Source organism: Canis lupus, chromosome 21, assembly GCF_048164855.1.
Source record: "Canis lupus baileyi chromosome 21, mCanLup2.hap1, whole genome shotgun sequence".
NCBI lineage: Eukaryota > Metazoa > Chordata > Mammalia > Carnivora > Canidae > Canis > Canis lupus.
Window position 1 is genome coordinate 56,698,196 of NC_132858.1, and position 17,601 is coordinate 56,715,796.

Below are 17,601 nucleotides of genomic sequence, written 5' to 3' on the forward strand. Positions count from 1 at the left end.
AAAAATAATGAGATGGAGAAATTCACCTTCATAAAATAACATGCGGTAGTACTCAAAGCCAGGAAGTTCATCCATTCACATATATGATGTCTAAATACAGTTTAAAACAATGATTATAAAGATAGCAGCTGGGCTGGAAAAAGAGCACAGAAGAAAACTAGACAATCCCTTCCTGTAGAAATAAAAGAACTAAAATCTAGTCAAGCCAACATTAAAAATGCTATAACTGAGATGCAGTCCCAAGTGGAAGCCTTAAAAACAAGGAAGGTTATGGACCACAGAGGCAGACTTGGGAACTCAGCCACTTATTAAAGCAATAACATTCATATCATAGTAGACTCAGAAGATGAAGAGAGAGAAAAGGTGGGCCTTGCTCAGCCATTATAAATGACAAATACCCACCATTTGCTTCAAGGTTGATGTAACTGGACGGTATTATGCTGAGTGAAGTAACTCAATCGGAGAAGGACAAACATTGTATGTTCTCATTCACTTGGGGAATATAAATAATAGTGAAAGGGAATATAAGGGAAGGGAGAAGGAATGTGTGGGAAATATCAGAAAGGGAGACAGAACATAAAGACTCCTAACTCGGGATCCCTGGGTGACGCAGCGGTTTGGCGCCTGCCTATGGCCCAGGGCGCGATCCTGGAGACCCGGGATCAAATCCCACGTTGGGCTCCCGGTGCATGGAGCCTGCTTCTCCCTCTCCCTGTGTCTCTGCCTCATTCTCTCTCTCTCTCTCTCTGTGACTATCACAAATAAATAAAAATTTAAAAAAAATACTCCTAACTCTGGGAAACAAACTAGGGGTGATGGTAGGGGAGGAGGGCTGGGGTGGGGGTGAATGTGTGATGGGCACTGAGGGGGGCACTTGACGGGATGAGCACTGGGTGTTATTCTGTATGTGGGCAAATTGAACACACACACAAAAATAAATTTATTATTAAGAAAAAAAAAAAGAAGGAAGAAAAAGTGGCACCTAGGTGGCTCAGTCAGTTAAGCTTCTGACTTAGGCTCAGATCATGATCCAGGTCCAAGGAAGGCTCCCTGTTCAACAGGGAACCTACTTCTCCCTCTCCCTCTGCCCGTCTTGCTCATGGTTTTTCTCTCCTCCCTCTCTCAATTAATTAAATAACGTCTTTGAAAAAGACACAAACAAACCCGAATGAAGAGAAATCACCCATGTAGAAGAATTTCAAACAATTTGTGCAGACATTCCACCCTCAAGTTCATGAGCATAGCTTCCCACTCTTATGTGTGCAATACACATAGTAACTTCCTTCTACAAAATATATTATGAGAAACTTAAAAAAATAATGATAATGTAATAGTAATAATAATAATAATAATAATAATAATAAGAACAATAAAGAATCACTTTACTACGGAGAAAGCTGACAAACACTACATCAGCAAAATGATCAGATCGATACCAAGACTGATAAATTATGTTGATAGTATCTATCCTTTATATGATATAATGAAAATGGCAGTATATCTCTGTATATAATCCACAAAAACAGTTCAATCATGAGATAAACAACAGACATGTCCCAACTGAGAGAAATTTTACAAATTACTCTACTTCTCAAAGCGTTCCAGTTAAACGACAACAAGGAAAGGCTGAAAGACTGTCACAATCCAGAGGAGCCTAAGGAAACAGGAGGACAAATGGAGTGTGATATGAGGAATGGTAACTCAGCAAAAACTATGGAAATCTGAATAAAGTATTGTCCCTGGTTAATGCAAATATTTTAATATTGATTCATTAGCTAATATTTGAACTGTACCAATATAAGATATCCATAATTGGAAATATTGAGTGCGAGTGCATGAGAATTCTCTTAGTATCTTCTCAATTTCCCTACAAATCTTTGTTTTTTTTCTAATAAATAAGATTTATTTTGAAAATTGACTTAAATAAATCAGGCTTAAATGTGAAGACATTTCAAGAATAGTTAACTTTTGCCTTATTCTTAAAGAGTTCCTTCGTTAGGAACAAAGTAAAAATTTTATATCAGAAGGAAAGAAAAACACTTATGAACACGTACAATGCTTCCTCAACCTGAAAAGCAGGAAAGCATAATGAATAGCAAAAATCACCTAAAAATACTTCTATTATAATAGACACCATATTGCAAGTGCATTTAAAATTAGCAAGGCATAACATTTATCTCCTTGACATTTGTCTTCCAAAGAGTTCACAGTGTTTCAGTGTAGTTGAAACAGGGGAAGAATCTCAGGGAAGAATCCTTCACATAATAATAGAACCATTGGTAATAATGTCTCTCAGTTATTTCCAAATCCATAAAGATGCATTTTCTGATGAGTGACTGAGCTGCGATGAAATAGTTGAGAAAGACTCATCCCTCTGAATTACTAGTGTCAAAATATTTTAACAATACTACCACGGATAGTACATTATCCATATTAACAGTCAATACGTCTCAGATTGGAGTCTGAGCAATCAGATGTGCAGAGAAAAAACGCTTTGATTGCTCCTCATCTTTTAAAGGCAAAGGAGAACTTTTCTATGTACAAAGTCAGTTGTCAAGATAGCCTTAGGGAATAAGAGTCTGCAGCATCAAATCACGCTGCATAGCCGAGACGCCCGATCTCCAGGTATTCCTGATCCCAAATACCTGGGTTTGTCCCCCAACACAGGCTGCCACGCTGAGGTCATTTGCAATTGCTCTCTTAGGAGCTCTGGGGAGGGCGGCAGGAGCTAGAAAGTATGGGACGGGATGTGGGGAGGCCGAGAACATTACGGCCATTCCACTTTAAGTTCAGCATTTGCACACAGCCAGCAATCCCAGGCCCCTGTGAAGAAGAGCTGAAATTTACATTACTTCAGTTACAGGAAAAAAACAAAAATTTACAGCTTAATGTCCTAGAATGCCCCAGAATAGAATAAAAACTGAGCCGAAGCCAAGGGCTGGAAGCCCCTATTAGAATGAGAAGAGAGCTCAATGCCCTTGAAGGCCCCATATCAAAATATGAACAGAACTTGAGGAATTGCTCCAGCCCTTCTGGAGGTCCCCGAGACCAGCCCTTAAAACTAGGCTAAAACCGTCCTCGGGGTCCAAATCCCTGCTCCACTCTGTGGGGTATACTTGGACCCATGCTCGAGTTTGTAAAACAACCCTCGTTTGTTTGAATCGGTGTCGGCTCCTTAGTGGTTTCTCAGATTCTCCATCTTGTGCACAACACCCCCATGTCCCCTTCCCACCTGGACTGACCTCCTGTCCCCTCCCACCCAGGCTGACCCTCAGTCACCTCCCCGCCCACAACAGCTGGGCACAGGCCCTCACACAGGTCCATGGGCACGCTGGGCACTCCCGCCTCCCAGGGGAAGGAAGGAGGATTCAGCAGGACACACTCCCATGGTGGCCCCTGGGCTCCCTGCCCAGGGTGGCACCTGGTGACATGTCGGGGTCTGAGTCCCTGATGCTGGCTCCTCCTCCCTGGTATTCCCACAGGAAATGAAGTAAGAGGCCCTGGTCTCGTCCAGGGACATCAAGCAGGTGGACATGGACATCAACATGACGTTCAGCAGTCACATAATGTTTTGGGACTACTACCGGGTAGTATGAGGCTGAGGTGCCAGGGGGTTTGGGACCCGGGGGAGGACTGGTGACTTCTGAGTCGGGAACATGGGGCTTTGAGGACGGGAGAAGAACAGCAGCCAACAAAACACGGCAGCATGAAAGGGTGCTGGGGATGACCTCTGTGCCCCCACACCCAGTGTCTCAGGGATGAGGAGGTCACTAGGATGGGGCCTCCAGGGCTTGCCATGTGAGCTGATCCCCAAAGGGGTGATGGACGGCACCCTGAAAACCAGGTGCCTGGGTGGGGGCCATGGGAGGCATTAAGGGGACCTGGGGGCAGGTTGCATGGCTGTGACTGGAGGAGGACACACATCGATCCGATGAGGGTCGGAAGGGTCAGAGTGACACCCACCCACAGTGCTTTATATATTTTGAAATTCTATGCATTTAATTTGAGACAATTTGCAATTTGTAAAAATACATAGTATGATGACCCCCAGATAATGCGCCCGGTCCAGCCAGGGCCCTGCACTGACCACCCGGGACCCCTGGGGCAGGTGTCACAATAAACCCCAGACTGTGGTCGCCTTTATCTGTAGATGTCTTGGTGTGCATCTTAAAGAAAGGGGATGCCCTGTGTCCGCAGGCCCTCCACACCATCCCCCTCATTCCCTACCCATACACTATCCCCCTACATCATTATCCCTCATGGCATCCCCCCTACACCATCCCCCTCAAACCCACACACCCCCACACAAACCCCACCCACACTATACCCCAACACCATCCCCCATACACCATCCCCCTCAATCCACCACCATCATACCCCTGCCCACACACCATCCACTCACAAACCATCGCCCCCCAGCAAGGACCCAGTGCAGGTGCACCCTGTGGGACATGTTCAGCCTCCCCGTGGTTCTCTGGACAGCCTGCTACCATCAGAAGCCCAGTGTCCCATAGAGTGTCCAGGGGTTTCAGGGAGGAGGAAAGACAGGGAGCCCCCGACAGGGTGGGTGCAGGTAGGTGGATCAGAGGAAGCACTGTGTCCTGCCTCCTCCCACTCTTCCTCCAGGAGGGCGGCACAACCTGCACAGGACACCAGCCCCTAACCCAGAGGGACCTGGGCTGACTTGGGCCCAGGCTCTTGGGGGTTGGGTTGATTTGAGTCCCCACCAGTCCCAACTCAAGGACAAATGGAATCAGGCCCCATGGCCCTGGCCAGCCCTGGATTCTGGTCCCGGGCTGAGCAAGACCTCTCACAGCTGGATGTGGCCTCCTGGGCCCTGGGCGTGCCCCACAGATCCAGGTTGCTGATCTAGGGCAGCCCTGGGGATCCCGGGACACACCAGTGTGGGGAGTGGAGGGGTAAGCCGGTGGGCCACACCCGCACCCACACCAGGAGGCAGGCTCCTCCAGGTGCTCCAGCCCCAGAGATCCCAGACCGGGGTCTAGCTGCCCTGCGGGGACCCAGAGCAGGAGGCCATGAGCTGCAGGTCCAGGTCAGCTCTGCTGTCCTCAGAACCGTCAATCAGGCTGAAACCTCAGGACACTCACCCCCACCCGGAGTCCACACATGCTCCCAGGTGGGGGACTCCAGAACCCGCCCTCCCACCCCATGTGATTCTTGCCCCCCCTTAAAGGACAGAAAGGTCTCCTTCCCCAGGGGAAGGCACGAACTCATGGCTCTGAGCCCTTTGCTGTAGAAACTCAATAAAGTGTTGTGGTGTGAAAATGCAGAGCCAGCCCATTTCTGTGTCTCTCAGAACTATGTGCTTGGGGCATGGAGAGACCCCCAGAGAGGAGGAGGGGGCACCGCCTAGGCCCCAACCAGCCCCTGCAGGGGCGCCACCAGGCACACACAGCTGATGTCCCCACATGCCTTCCAGTGCAGCCAGACCCCCTGCTGGACATGGGAATGTGGCCGAGCCAAAACTTCCAGCTCAGCTGACCTTCCAGCTGAAAGTTCCTGCATGAGTGAGCCCCGGCGTGGGCAGGAGAGCCCAGCTAGCCGCCCATGGCCAGCACCAGAAATGATGTTCTGCCAACCATTTCGGGGTTTTGCGTGACCCAGCCAGAGGATCTGATAGCTGCATGGGATAGCTGCATGTGATAGACACACACGCATCTCAAAACCAACAAAAGTCGGAATCCTCCCAATGTTGTCAAACAGGAGCCAGATGGTTACATACACTACACTGTGGTCTCCAATAGGATATTTGGAAAAATGCTATAAGCCATGACTGCAGAGGTGTTGGACACATGGAATGTGTTTGCTGTGTTCCAACAGGGAGGGCAGAGGGGCAGGAAGCATCCTCCGGAGTGGGGGGGGACCCTCCTAGGAAAGGACACCAGGTCCTTGTGAAGGCTACGGAGGGTGAAATCTCCTCCTCTCTTTCTGCTTCTGGTTTTCATCCTAAATGCCATTTTCCTCAATCATATTAGCAAGAATTTATTTTATGTTTTTAAATTTCTTTTTATTGGAGTCCAATTTGTATGAATTCTTTCTTCAGCAAGGGTGTCATACAGGAGAGGCGTGAGAAAGATTTTCCCAGACAGGCAACATATAAAGGAGTTCATGACCACTTAACCAATCCAGTAAGGAATTTTAAGAGGGACTCTTCTAGTGGGGGAAAAAAAGAGACCAAAAGCAACAAAGACGAGAAAGGCCCAGAGAACGTCACCAGAAACACCAACTCTTCCAGTAACACAAATGCACAAAGTTCATATCTTTGAATAATCACTCTGAATGCTGATAGACTAAATGCTCCAATAAAAAGATATAGGGTATCAGAGTGGCTTAAAAAACAGGATCCGGGATGTCTGGGTGGCTCAGGGGTTGAGCCTCTGCCTTTGACTCAGGGTGTGATCCTGAAGTCTTGGATCGAGTCCCATATTGGGCTCCTGGTGGGGAGCCTGTTTCTCTCTCTGCATAATTTTCTGCCCCACCTCTCTCTCTCACTCTCGCTCTCTCTCACACTATCATAAATAAAATTATTATTAAAAAAAACAACATCCATCTGTATGCTGCCTACAAGATGCTCACCTTAGACCTATAGACACCAACAGATTGAAAGTCAGGGGATGGAAAATCACCTATGACGCTAATGGATATCAAAAGAAAGATGGAGGACCCATACTTATATCAGACAAATTAGATTTGAAAACACACCCTGGGGGACACCTGGTGGCTCAATGGTTGAGCATCTGCCTTCAGCTCAGGATGTGATTCTGGGATCCCAGGATCGAGTCCCACATCATCCTCCCTTTGGGGAGCCTGCCTCTCACTCTGCTATGTTCCTTCCTCTGCTTCTCTGTGCAATTCTCATGAATAAATAAATAAATATTTTAAATTTCAAAAAAGAAAGAACAAATACTGTAAGAAGAGATGAAGAAGGGCATTATTTCATAATTAAAAAGACTCTCTATCATGATCAAACAACTAAATATTTATGCTGCCAACATGGGAGTACCTAAATATAGAAACCACTGTTGGTGGGAATGTGAACTGATGCAGCCACTCTGGAAATCTCTGTGGAGGTTCCTCAATGAGATAAAAATAGACCTGCACAATGACCCAGAAATTGCACTGTTGGGGATTACTGCAAAGATTCAGATGCAATGAAACGCCGGGACAACTGCACCCCGATGTTTATATTAGGAATGTCCACAATAGCCAAACTGTGGAAGGAGCCTCGATGTCCATCGAAAGTTGAATGGATAAAGAAGATGTGGTTTATGTATACAATGGAATATTACTCAGCCATTAGAAATGGACTGCTCCCGAGTTACTGCGTGGGCTGAATACAGGTTTCCAGAGCTGGCCGTTGCCACTGGGGTTGTTCCTCCTGGGGCCTCATGGGATAAACTAACTGCACTGAGCCCTGCACCAGGCAGGGGACAGAGCAGCTCCCCCAAGTGCTAACACCTGTAAATCCGCACAACAGGCCCTTCCCCTGGAAGACCAGCTAGATGGACAAGTTCCAGGGGAAGTCAAGGAACTTAAAGTATACAGAATCAGAAGATACCCCCCATGTTTTTTTTTATTTATGATTGCTTCCCCCACCCTTTTTCCCCATTTTCTTTTTTTTCTTTCTTTTTTTATTCTTTTTTCCTTCTTTCTTCCTTTATTCTTTGCCTTTTTCTCTTTTCTTTCCTTCTTTCTCTCCTCTCTTTTTCTCCTTTTCCCAATTCAATTTGTTTTTGGCCACTCGGCACTCAGGAAAATGACTAGAAGGAAAACCTAACCTCAAAATAAAGAATCAGAAACAGTCGTCTCTCCCACAGAGTTACAAAATCTGGATTACAATTCAATGTCAGAAAGCAAATTCAGAAGCACTATTATACAGCTACTGGTGGCTCTAGAAAAAAGCATAAAGGACTCAAGAGACTTCATGACTGCAGAATTTTGATCCAATCAGGCCGAAATTAAAAATCAATTGAATGATATGCAATCCAAACTGGAAGTCCTAACGATGAGGGATAACGAGGTGGAAGAATGAATGAGTGACATAGAACACAAGTTGATGGCAAAGAGAGAAACTGAGGAAAAAAGAGACAGACAATTAAATGACCAGAAAGACAGATTAAGGGAAATAAACGATAGCCTGAGGAAGAAAAACCTACGTGTAATTGGGATTCCCAAGGGCGCCAAAATGGACAGAGGGCCAGAATAAGTATTTGAACAAATAATAGCTGAAAACATTCCTAATCTGGGAAGGGAAACAGGCATTCAGATGCAGGAAATAGAGAGATCCTCCCCTTAAATCAATAATAACCATCCAACACCTCGACATATAATAGGGAAGCTTGCAAATTCCAAAGATAAAGAGAAGATCTTTAAACAGCAAGAGACAAGAAAATCCTGACCTTTATGGGGAGGAGAATTAGGGTAACAGCAGACCTCTCCATAGCAACCTGGCAGCCCAGAAAGGGCTGGCGGGATATATTCAGGGTCCTCAATGAGAATAACATGCAACCGAGAATACTTTATCCAGCAAGGCTCTCATTCAAAATGGAACGAGAGATAAAGAGCTTCCAAGACAGGCAGGAACTGAAAGAATATGTGACCTCCAAACCAACTCTGCAAGAAATTTTAAGGGGGACTCTTAAAATTCCCCTTTAAGAAGAAGTTCAGTGGAACAATCCACAAAAACAAGGACTGAATAGACATCATGATGACACTAAACTCATATCTGCGATTAGTAACTCTGAATGTGAACAGGCTTAATGACCACATCAAAAGGCGCAGGGTTTCAGACTGGATAAAAAAGCAGGACCCATCTATTTGCTGTCTACAAGAGACTCATATTAGACAGAAGGACACCTACAACCTGAAAATAAAATGTTGGAGAACTATTTACCATTCAAAAGGTCCTCAAAAGAAAGCAGGGGTAGCCATCCTTATATCAGAAAAACTAAAATTCACCCCGAAGACTGTAGTGAGAAATGAAGAGGGACACTAAATCATACTTAAGGGATCTATCCCACAAGAAGACTTAACAATCCTCAACATATGCCCCGAATGTGGGAGCTGCCAAATATTTAAACCAATTAATAACCATAGTGAAGAAATACTTAGATAATAATACACTTATACTTGGTGACTTCAATCTAGCTCTTTCTACCCTCGATAGGTCTCTAAGCACAACATCTCCAAAGAAAAAAAGAGCTTTAAATGATACACTGGACCAGATGGATTTCACAGAAATCTACAGGACTTTACATCCAAACTCAACTGAATACACATTCTTCTCAGGTGCACATGGAACTTTCTCCAGAATAGACCACATACTGGGTCACAAATAGGGCCTGAACCGATAACAAGGGATTGGGATCATCCCCTGCATATTCTCAGACCATAATGCCTTGAAATTAGAACTAAATCACAACAAGAAGTTTGGAAGGACCTCAAACACATGGAGGTGAAGGACCATCCTGCTAAAAGATGAAAGGGTCAACCAGGAAATTAAGGAAGAATTAAAAGCTTTCATGGAAACTAATGAGAATGAACATACAACCGTTCAAAATCTTTGGGATGCAGCAAAAGCAGTCCTAAGGGGGATATACATCGCAATAAAAGCATCCATTCAAAAACTGGAAATAACTCAAATAAAAAAGCTAACCTTACACATAGAGGAGCTAGAAAAAAACAGCAGATATATCCTACACCCAATAGAAGAAGAGATTAATTAAAATTCGAGCATGGGATCCCTGGGTGGTGCAGCAGTTTAGCGCCTGCTTTGGCCCGGGACGTGATCCTGGAGACCCGGGATCGAATCCCACGTCGGGCTCCCGGTGCATGGAGCCTTCTTCTCCCTCTGCCTATGTCTCTGCTTCTCTCTCTCTCTGTGACTATAATAAATAAATAAATAAATAAATAAATAAATAAATAATAAATAAATAAAAAATTCGAGCAGAACTCAAGGAAATCGAGACCAGAAGAAATGTGGAACAGATCAACAGAACCAGGAGTTGGTTCTTTGAACAAATTAATAAGATAGATAAACCATTAGCTAACCAGATTTAAAAGAAGATAGAGAAGACTCAAATTAATAAAATCATGAATGAGAAAGGAGAGATCACTACCAACACCAAGGAAATACAAACAATTTTAAAAACATATTATGAACAGCTATATGCCAATAAATTAGGCAATCTAGAGGAAATGGGCACAATCCTAGATAGCCACAAACTACCAACTGGAACAGGATGAAATAGAAAACCTAAACAGGCCAATAACCAGGGAGGAAATTGAAGCAGTCATCCAAAACCTCCCAAGACACAAAAGTCCAGGGCCAGATGGCTTCCCAGGGGAATTCTATCAAACGTTTAAGGAAGAAACCATACCTATCCTACTAAAGCTGTTTGGAAAGATAGAAAGAGATGGAGTACTTCCAAATTCTTTCTATGAGGCCAGCATCACCTTAATTCCAAAACCAGACAAAGACCCCACCAAAAAGGAGAATACAGACCAATATCCCTGATGAACATGGATGTAAAAATTCTCAACAAGATACTAGCCAATAGGATCCAACAGTACATTAAGAAAATTATTCACCATGACAAAGTAGGATTTATCCCCGGGACACAAGGCTGGTTCAACACTCATCAAACAATCAATGGGATTCATTGTATCAGCAAAGAAAAACCAAGAACCATATGATCCTCTCATTAGATGCAGAAAAAGCATTTGACAAAATAGAGCATCCATTGCTGATCAAAACACTTCAGAGCGTAGGGATAGAGGGAACATTCCTCGACATCATAAAGGCCATCTACGCAAAACCCACAGCAAATATCATTCTCAATGTGGAAGCACTGGGAGCATTTCCACTAAGATCAGGAACAAGACAGGGATGTCCACTCTCACCACTGCTATTCAACATAGTACTGGAAGTCTGAGCCTCAGCAATAAGACAACAAAAATAAATAAAGGCATTCAAATTGGCAAAGAAGAAGTCAAACTCTCCCTCTTCACCGATGACATGATACTCTACATAGAAAACCCAAAAGTCTCCACCCCAAGATTGCTAGAACTCATACAGCAATTTGGTAGCGTGGCAGGATACAAAATTAATGCCCAGAAATCAATGGCATTTCTATACACTAACAATGAGACTGAAGAAAGAGAAATTGAGGAGGCAATCTCATTTACAATTGCACCCAAAAGCATAAGATACCTAGGAATAAACCTAACAAAGGAGGTAAAGGATCTCAACCATAAACATTATAGAATGCCTCTGAAAGAAATTGAGGAAGACACAAAGAGATGGAAAAATATTCCATTCTCATGGATTGGCAGAATTAATATTGTGAAAAAGTCAATGTTACCCAGGGCAATGTACACGTTTAATGCAATCCCTATAAAAATACCATGGAATTTCTTCAGGGAGTTAGAACAAACTATTTTAATATTTGTGTGGAATCAGGAAAGACCCCGAATAGCCAGGGGAATTTTAAAAAAGAAAACCATATCTGGGGGCATCACAATGCCAGATTTCAGGTTGTACTACAAAGCTGTGGTCATCAAGACAGTGTGGTACTGGCACAAAAACAGACTCATAGATCAATGGAACAGAATAGAGAACCCAGAAGTGGACCCTGAACTTTATGGTCAACTGATATTCAATAAAGTAGGAAAGACTAATCATTGGAAGAAAGACAGTCTCTACGATATATGGTACTGGGAAAATGGACATCCACACTCAGAAGAATGAAACTAGACCACTCTCTTTCACAATACACAAAGATAAACTCAAAATGGATGAAACATCTAAATGTGAGACAAGAATCCATCAAAATCCAAGAGAACTCAGGCAACACCCTTTTTGAACTCGTCCACAGTAAATTCTTGCAAGGTACATCCATGAAGGCAAAAGAAACAAAAGCAAAAATGAACTATTGTGACTTCTTCAAGATAAGAAGCTTTTGCACAGCCAAGGGTACAGTCAACAAAACTAAAAGACAACCTACAGAGTGGGAGAAGATGTTTGCAAAAGACGTATCAGATAAAGGGCTAGTTTCCAAGATCTATAAAGAACTTCTTAAACTCAACACCAAATAAACAAACAATCCAATCATGAAATGGGCAAAAGACATGGATAGAAATTTCACAGACAAAGACATAGATATTGCCAACATGCACATGAGAAAATGCTCTGCATCACTTGCCTCAGGGAAATACAAATCAAAACTACAATGAGATACCACCTCACACCAGTGAGCATGGGGAAAATTAACAAGGCAGGAAACCACAAATTTTGGAGAGGATGCGGAGAAAAGGGAACCCTCATACACTGTTGGTCGGAATATGAACTGGTGCAGCCACTCTGGAAAACTGTGTGGAAGTTCCTCAAAGAGTTAAAAATAGACCTGCCTTACGACCCAGCAATTGCACTCTTGGGGATTTACCCAAAATATTCAGATGCAATGAAATGCCGGGACATGTGCACCCCGATGTGTTTAACAGGAATGTCCACAATAGCGAAACTGTGGACGGAGCCATGGTGTCCATCGAAAGATGAATGGATAAAGAAGATATGGTTTATGTATACAATGGAATATTACTGAGCCATTAGAAACGACAAATACCCGCCATTTGCCTCGACGTGGATGGAACTGGAGGGTATTATGCTGAGTGAAGTAAGTCAATTGAAGAAGGACAAACATATGTTCTCATTCAATTGGTTAATATAAATAATAGTGAAAGGGAATATAAGGGAATGGAGAAGAAATGTGTGGGAAATATGAGAAAGGGAGACAGAACATAAAGACTCCTAACTCGGGGATCCCTGGGTGGCTTAGCAGTTTAGCCCCTGCCTTTGGCCCAGGGCGCGATCCTGGAGTCCCAGCATCGAGTCCCACATCGGGCTCCCGGCATGGGGCCTACTTCTCCTTCCTCCTGTGTCTCTGCCTCTCTCTCTCTCTCTCTCTATGTCTATCATAAATAAATAAATATTTTAAAAAAAAGACTCCTAACTCTGAGAAAGGAACGAGGGATGCTTTAAGGGGAGGAGGGCGGTGGGTGAAGGTGAATGGGTGAAGGGCAGTGAGGGGCGCCCTTGCCGGGATGAGCACTGGGTGTTATTCTGTTTGTTGGTAGATTAAACACCAATAAAAAATAAATTCATTTAAAAAAATGTTCAAACAACTAAATATTTATGCTGATACATGGGAGCACCTAAATATAGAAACCAATTAACAACAAACATACAGGAACTCACTGATAATAATACAATGACAGGGGATTTTAACACCGACTTATGGCAATGGACCGATCGTCTATGCAGAAAATCAACAGGGGAACAATAACATTGACACACTGGACCACAGGGACTCAACAGATATAGTCTGAACATTTCTTCCTAAAGCAGAATACACATTCCTTTCAAGTGCACATGGGACATTCTCCAGAACAGATCATATCATGTCCCACAAATCAGCCCTTAACAGGTACAAAAGATACAAGAAGGTTGATATCACACCCTTTACATATTTGGACCATGACGCTATGAAACTGGAAGTCGACAGTAAGAAACAAAATTGGACAGACCAAAAATACGTGGAGATTATGAACATCCTACTAGAGAACGAATAGAGTAACCAGGAAATTAAAGAGGAAATTTAAAACAAAAAAAAAAAAAATGAAAACATGTTTCTCCAAACCTCTGGGATGTTGCAAAGGCAGTCCTAAGAGGGAAGTACATAGCAATACAGGCCTATCTCAAGCAACAAGAAGTCTCCAATTCGCAACCTAACCCTACACCCAAAGAGGCTGGAAAAGGAATAGCAAACAAAGCCTAAAGCCTACAGAAGAAGGGAAAAAATAAAGATGAGAGCAGAAATAAACAATGCAGAAAAAACAAAACAGTAGAATGGAATAACGAAACTAAGAGCTGGTTCTCCAAAATAATTAAGAAAATGGATCAAGCCCTAGCCAGTCTTATCAATGAGAAAAGAGAAAACCTAAATAAATAAAATCACAAATGAGAGAAGAGAGATAACAATTAACACCAGAAAAATAAGACAATTATAAGGGAATACTATGAAAGATTATACGCTAACAAACTGGGAGACCTGGAAGAAAAGGACAAATCCCTAGAAATGTGCAAACGAGCACATGTGCAAAACTGAAATAGGAAGAAATGGAAAATATGAACAGACCCATAACTAGCAAAGAAATTGAATCAGCAAGGCACCTGGGTCCATCAGTGATTGAGCATCTGCTTTGGCTCAAGTCATGATCCCAGGGTCCTGGGGGATCACGTCCCACATCAGGCTCCCCGTATGGAGCCTCATTTTCCCTCTGCCTATAACTCTGCCCCTCTCTGTCTCTCATGAATAAATAAGTAAAGGTGCAGCCACTGTGGAACAGTCTGGAGGGTCCTCGAGAAGTTAAAAATAGGGGATCCTTGGGTGGCACAGCGGTTTGGCGCCTGCCTTTGGCCCAGGTCGTGATCCTGGAGACCTGGGATCGAATCCCACGTCGTGCTCCCGGTGCTTGGAGCCTGCTTCTCCCTCTGCCTGTGTCTCTGCCTCTCTCTCTGTGACTATCATAAAAAAAATTTTTAAAAAAAGTTAAAAATAGAGCTACCCTATGATTCCAAAATTGCACAGCTAGGTACTTACCCTGAGGATACAAAAGTAGTTGAGTAGATTCGAAGAGGAACACGCAGCCCAGTGTTGGTAGCAGCATTGTCAACAACAGCGAAACTGTATAGAGCCCAGATGTCCATCGACAGAAGAATGGGCAGAGACGATGTGGTAAATATACACACTGCGACATCACTCGGTCATCAAAAGGGATGAAAGGAAGCCATTTACAATGACGTGGGAGAAGTGGAAGGGACTTATGCTAAATAAACTCAGTCAGAGGAAGACATATACCAAATACCATACAATTACATTCACATGTGAATTTTAAGAAACCAAACAAACTGGCAAAGGGGCAGAGGGGGGATGAGAGAAGCAAACAAAAAAACACACTCTTAACCACAGAGAATAAACTAATAGATACCAGAGGAAGGTGGGGGGGATGGGGAATCAGGGGATGAGCATAGTGGAGGTCACCTCTGACCAGAACCAGGCATTGTATTCAAGGGTTGAATCACTATGTGGTAAACCTGATACTATATCATACTGTGTTTACAAAGAGGACTTCAAGTAAAAGTTTAAAATAATAATTGGTAGTATTGATGAAACATGTGTGCACAAGAGATAAAATCATAAAAGCAACTGAAAATCCAGAGTCTTTAGAGCCACAAATCCCCTCCTTAGCTCACCTCAGGAGAAGCCTGCCATGCCTATTCTCACCCCAGCAGAAGCATGGATTTTTACTCTCTGTGGAGGCTGCTGACTTAGTGGAGTCAAGCTATCTTTGAACCCAAAATCTAAATAGAGTGCATAAAACTAAACTGCCCAAGATGCTAGGAATCCCAGTGCAGGCACATGCCAAGACACAAACTCTAACCATACAGAGACATAACCCTAACCCTCCACTTAAGCCTAATGGTAACCTAACCCTTAAACAAGAATTATCACTAATCAAAAACCAAACACAAACCCCAAGACCGAAACACATTCACTGAACCTTCCTGCCAACCCTTACCCTAACTCCTAAACCTATTCTAAACCCTTAACCCTGACCCTTACCTTAAATCTAACCCTAACCCTAACCTCTAACCCTAACCTTATCTTAATGTACTCAAATCCTATTCCTAACCTTAACCTGTACCCTAACTGTAACCCTCTAATACTAATCCTATCTCATACCCCAAACTGTACCCTAACATGTACCCTAAAACTAATCCCTAACCCACTGCCTAACCCTCTCTTACCCTTTTCCAAAACCATACCCTGACCCTGACCTGACCCTAACCCTAACCCTAGCCCTAACCCCTATCCTAAACCTAACCCTCGCCCTAACCCTAAACCTAGCCCTAACTTTAACTCTTCCCCCTAACCCTAACGACTAACCCAAACTCACACCCTAACCCCTAACCCTAAAGGCAAACCTATCCCAACCCTAACTCTAACCATAACCCAAATCTAATTCCTAACCTCCTACCCTAATTTCTAAAGTCTAAACCCTAAACCTAACTCTAACTCCTGTCCCTAACCCAAACCCCCTTCTTAACTCCTAACCACTGACCCTTGCCCTTAACCCTCACCCTAACCTCTAATCCATAACCATAAGCTTAATCACTAACCCCTAACATCTAACCTAAGCCTAACCACCAACCACCTCCCCTCCCCTGACCCTACCATTCATTCTACCCATTCACTTACCCTATGGTTCTGAGGAGTCCCTTCTGACATGGACGTGGCCCCAACGGTGCCTCCAGTGTCCTCCAGGGGGTCCTGAGGAAGCCGGGCTCCTGTGAGTGCGCACGTGGCCCCATGTGTTCCAGAGTCATAGTCAGCAGGTCCTGAGTACGCCGGGTCTCCTGTCACCGTGGAGTATGCCTCACATCCTCTGGAAGCCTCACAGCAGGTTCTCAGGAGGCCGGGGGCTCCTCTCAGCCTGGACATGGCCCCACGTCCCCCAGAAAACTCACCGCGGGTCCTGAGGAGGCTGTGGGTTCCTGTCAGCCTAGACGCAGCCCCATGTGTCCCGAAGCCAAAGTGCAGGTCCTGAGGAGGACGGGGGTCCTCTCAGTCTTGACGTGGCCCCATATTTTCCTCAGCCTCACCATAAGACCCGAGGAGGCTGGGGGCTCCTGTCAGCATGGATGGGGCCCCGAGGAGGCTGGGGGCTCCTGTCAGCATGGATGGGGCCCCAAATCATCCCAATCCTTCACAGTGTGTCCTGAGGTGGCTGGAGACTCCTGTCAGTGTGGATTCGGCATCCACATCTTTCTTAGGCCTCACCGCAGACTCTGACAAGGCTGGGGTCTTCTGTCCGCATGGACGCATCCCCATATGTCCCGAAGTCTACACCAGGGGTCCTGAGGACATCAGCGTCCAGTTGTGTGGACGTGGCCCCACATCCTCCCGAAGCGTCACCGCTTGTTCTGAGGTGGCCGGGCTCCGGTCACTGTGGATGCAGCCCCCAGCTTCCAGAAGACTCAACTTATGTCCTGAGGGGCCCGTTAGCTCCTGCCAGAGTGGACGCTGCGCCACATTTTTCAGAAGCCTCCCCACATGTTCTGAGGCGGCCCAGGGGCTCCTGTCAACGTGGATGCGGGCCCACATCTTACTAAAGCCTCCCCGCGGGGCCTGCAGCAGCCCAGGGGCTCCTGTCAGGGTGGGTGAGGGCCAACAATTTCCTGAAGCCTCACTGTGTATTCTGAGGAGACCAGGGCTCCTGTCAGTGTGAACGTTGCCCAATATCCCCCTGAAGGCTCCACGCAGGTTCTGAAGAGGCTGTGGCTCATCAGCGTGGATGTGTCCCCACGTCTTCCTCAGGCCTCCCCAGGAAAGGCTGGCTCCTGTTAGTGCAGGCAGAGGAGGCCTACTGCGCATGCATACACCCTGGGCGGTGCCTGGGCTCAGGCACCCCCTGTGGGATGCTCAGACGCCGCAGGAGGCTGCAGGAGGCAGCATGCCA